The sequence below is a fragment of the Populus euphratica genome, unplaced genomic scaffold, assembly GCF_000495115.2.
Source record: "Populus euphratica unplaced genomic scaffold, PopEup_1.0 scaffold882.1, whole genome shotgun sequence".
Lineage (NCBI taxonomy): Eukaryota > Viridiplantae > Streptophyta > Magnoliopsida > Malpighiales > Salicaceae > Populus > Populus euphratica.
The window spans coordinates 72,430-77,335 of record NW_011500742.1 but is presented as its reverse complement, the minus strand read 5'-3'; positions in this window follow the sequence as shown (position 1 = coordinate 77,335).

Below are 4,906 nucleotides of genomic sequence, written 5' to 3'. Positions count from 1 at the left end.
TGGAGAAACACTACTCTTAGTAAAGTATAAGAAAACCACATTAGAATAAATTAAAACATCATATTCTGTGTATTGGGGATGACATCACACTATATATTAAATTTGAGATTATTTTGATATCAAATTCTGGAGGTTTTAATTAGAGGTTCTATTTTGCCGTAAATTGATCATACAAGGGGTTTGGGTACCTATACATAAGAGAACGACCTATAAATTGAGTTTTTTTTAGTATTATAATACTATATATTGAATTGAAGGTCAATTCAAGATTTTTTTGGTCTAGATTTCAATTTGTTACGTAAAAATTCCGTAACATGTTAGATTTACGTCAAGTTTCAAAACATGATCCTTATTGTTAGTTTTGTTCAAATATTTTTTGTTTCTACTATGTTTGGGGTATCTAGGAGTCAAGTAATTATTTTTGCTAATGTTCACTTCTGTTTTATTTTGTGTCTTTGTTTTGTCCACAATTCATATGAATTTGCATTGCTACTCACGAAATCATAATTGTAATTTCATTTTGCTTTGTTTTTAGTATATCTATTGATTCTTGAGTTTGAAAATTATAATTAGAGTGTGCTTCAAAGGCAACTGACTTTGATTTGTTCATTGCAGTTCCTAAAGAACCAAAAGAACTTGATTAGTACTTAAAAGTGCATTTTTATAAAGGTTTTATATCATCATTTTGCACTTGAAGTATCAATAACTCAGAATTTTATAATAACATATCTATTAATGTAAGATACCTTTAATTTATGGTAAATGTTCATCTTAAATGCAGGCATATCACATAAATCAAAGGATTGATTGATGAGTATAACTACATAAATCAAAGGGCTAAGCTTAGAAAAGAGATATTGGTTCAATTCAAACTGTAACACCATTCAATTATTAGATCATAACTGAGTTGTAAAACTTGGATTTAAGTCTGTTTTATATGGATTTAAGATATAAGCTCTAAAACTTTCATGAGAGTCTAAGATTTAAAAAAGTCGTTTTCATTTCAAATTATAGCAATAACGGAGAAGTCTGAATCTGTCCTGTAGCCCAGACACTCTTCAGTATTCAACTCATATCTCTAGTTTTAAAAGTTTAAATGCACAAATTACTTTTTTGTTGGAAAGCTGAGACAATTTTTTAGAACTTTCATAGGACGTTCTATTCAAATTCTAATGTTAGCAATGACGTTTTGTTTATACAAAAAAGATAAGGATTGTCACCAAATCAAGATGTGGTCACCTACTCAATAATTAGCCAACAAATCAATAGTTTTGAGTTGCGTAAACTCAGTTTTGCAGCTACAGTGTATCATATCTGGCAAGAAAGGAATGCAAGGACCTTTGCTGGAATATCTAGAACTCAGAATTTGGTCTTTCATCAAATTGAATGTATCATCCGTGATAAGCTTGATTTGATGAGGAACGTTCTACCAACAGATGAAAATAAAAGAATCCAACGAGCCTGGAGGGTTAATAACATAGATTCTTCATTTGATATTTAGCTGGTTGTATTGGTTTCCCTAACGAATCAAGTTAGGTCTTGAGTTTTCAGTTCGGTGGCTAGCATGTAGCCATCTATTGTTTTACGTTTCTGTTCTCATTGTAAATCTGGGGTATGCCCTTTATAATCTTTGTATCGTTTTCCTTTAATATATACGTCAACTTACCAAAAAAAAAAAGGTTTTTCATATCAAGATCATGTTCTGGCTCTCTTTCTTTAAATTTTTTCAGTGCTTAAGTTTTGCTTTCATTAATTTCTTGTTTATGCCTTTCATTTTCTTTTTTTTACTTAGTTAACATATATCTTATTTATATTGTTATCTTGTTTCTCTCTTTCACTATATTTAATTAAGTTTATTATGTCAAGGTGAAAAGATTTCACTAATGGTGTTAAAATAGGTATAATATAAACTGAAGATAGACTTCAGTGTTTATATCCAAGAAAATTTGTTATTAACATGTCTTATCTTTTTATCTTACTAATTCTTAATACTTTACTTGTTAAATAGTTAATCTAGATTTGTATTGTATAACACTTGGTACAACAAATGCTTGGCACTTTCATAGCAAATGTATAGTATTATAACCCACACTTGTGCTATGGAAGGAACTTGATTTGTTGTTAACATAAGTTAGCATCATGAATTCCTGATAATATTTAAAACTATGGTGTTAATACGTGATTAGAACTTAAAAGTGCATTTTTAAAAAGGTTTTATATCATCATTTTACACTTGAAGTATCAATAACTCCTTCACTAAAGCATGTTTTATAATAACATATCTAATAATATAAGATACCTTTTATTTATGGTAAATGTTCATTTTAAATATAGGCCTATCACATAAATAAAAGGATTGATTGATGAATTTAAGAACTGAAACTGGAAGGACAAAGAGATGGTCAGACTTAGAAAAGAGATGTTGGTGCACTCCAAACCGAAACACTGTTTGGTAATTAGGTCATATATGGAGTTGTAGATCTCAAATTTAGGTCTACTTTATATGAATGGAAAGGTAAGACATAGGCCTACAACTTTCATATGGATCCTAGGACATAAAAAGGTCATTTTCAAGTTCAAATATTTGTTATCTTGTTCACTCTTTAATACTTTGCTTGTTAAATGACTAATCTAGATTTATGTTGTATAAAACTTGGTACAACAAATGCTTGGCACTTTCATAGCGCATACTGTATGGTATGACGGACACCTGAGCTATGAAAAGAACTTGATTTGTTGTTAACATAAGTTATAATCATGAATGCCTGACGAGATTTACAAATATTAACATTAATTGAATAAGATCACTAATGTAATCATGTTAATAATTTATAATCTGATTGGAACCTCCTTTATGTGTGGTTTCCATTTGAGTAATAAGAGTTTATAATATACTTGTTTGAAATACCATTAGTGAATCCTTTAAGCTTGACATTTGGTATTATTATTGTTTAATCCTCACATTGATCTTTCATTTTAAAGTTCTTATGAACTTCTTCTTCTTTATTATTATTATTACTACTACTACTACTAATACTATTACTACTACTACTATTATTATTACTATTACTATTATTATTATTGGTAATATTACCATTATTGGTATTATTAGTATTAGTATTAGTATTAGTATTATTAATATTATTATTGTTGTTGTTGTTGTATTAATATTACTCTTTGTAGTTCAACCGCGGTTTTGCCGAGTTATTTATTATTTCAACACTCCTACACATTGGAGAAGACATCATTCTTTTAGTCATGTCAATACGATAATTAATATGATCATGTTAAAAATTTATGATGAACTGTTAAGGATAAATTATCCTATTAGAACCTCTTTTATGTATTGCTTTCAATTAAGTAATAAAAAGAGTTTATACTATATTTATTTAAAATACTATAGTGGATCCTCTAATCTTGACAATTTTAAGCCAAGCATTATTCAACTTTTACTTTCTTTTCTTGACTTAGATTTAGAAAATCTATATTTGCATTTAAAAAAATTTGAGGAGGTCTGTAACACCTATAATAACTTTTTTCTTTTTTATTAAAAGATAAAGGTAAAACAAATTAAAGCTTTTTTCTTTTTTATTAAAAGATAAGGGTAAAACATGGCTACACAATTTTGAGACCAGGATCCATTAGTAGGAATGAAATGCAACAATAATTTTTAAAGAAGTTTTTTTCCATCTTATAAAACAAATTCTTTCAAAAGACAAATCACCACTTTCACTCAAAACCCAAAAGAAACATTTTATCAATGTTGGGATAGGTATCGAGACTTCCTTAATAGTTACCTCATCATGGTTTTGAAATATGGAGATTGGTTTGATATTTTTATGAACGGTTAACATGGAGATTGGTTTGATATTTTTATGAAGGGTTGTTAACATGTAGAGATAAACAAATGGTGGAATTGATGTGCAATAAAACTTTTGAAGATGAAGATCATGATGAAACAATGGAGTACTTAGACTTGTTAGCTGAATAGGCTCAAAATTGGAACATCATAGGTACTTATAAGACATCGAGTAAAACTCAACCTCATACCTCATCTGATTGAAACCTCATTTGTGTGTCGTTTCCAATTGAGTAATAGAAAGAGTTTATACTATACTTATTTTTAATACCATTAATGAATCCTCTAACCTTGACAACTATTTTTATCATTGTTTAATCTTCACATTAATCTTACTTCTCAAAGTCAGAGTTTTAACTCATCATCATCATCACATTAATTTTACATCTCAAAGTCCTCTTTAACTCATTATCATCATCATTATTTATAATTTATATAGTTAACCTCCTTGTAGTTCGACCTCGGTCTTGCCGGGTTATTTATTACATCGACACTCCTACACTTGAGAGAAGACATCAATCTTTTAGTCGTGTCAATAGACGACAGGTGTGAGGATATATTTTGTGCTACTAACCAAATTTTGCAGATTCAAAGAATGTCTAAAAACAACGAGTGACACAAGTTGCTGATGTAGTTGTCCAATTGCGAGCTAAAGGCCAGCAACTCAAGCTGTTGTCTAGGACGTATAAGGATCTAAAAGATGAGGTGAATTTGATAAAGCAACAGAATAGTAAGGCTGATTGCTGAGGAAATACGATTCGTATAGCCATACGAAATTTCAGATCTGATTTTGAAGTTTATTGACAAAAACGCATATGCAGGTGAAGAGGACTATGATTTTGCATTTGCTAGCCAAAGGATCAGGTTTGGACTAAACAGGGTTAGAAGGAATGTGAATTTCCATGGCATGGGGAATTGTGAAGAAATGGATGTGATACGATCCAAGCAAGGTCAAATTTGGATTTTGATGTATAATGTGCAATTATCCAGTTTTACGACAACAATCATAATTCTCAATCCGATCGTTGGATCGAGCTGAAATTTTAC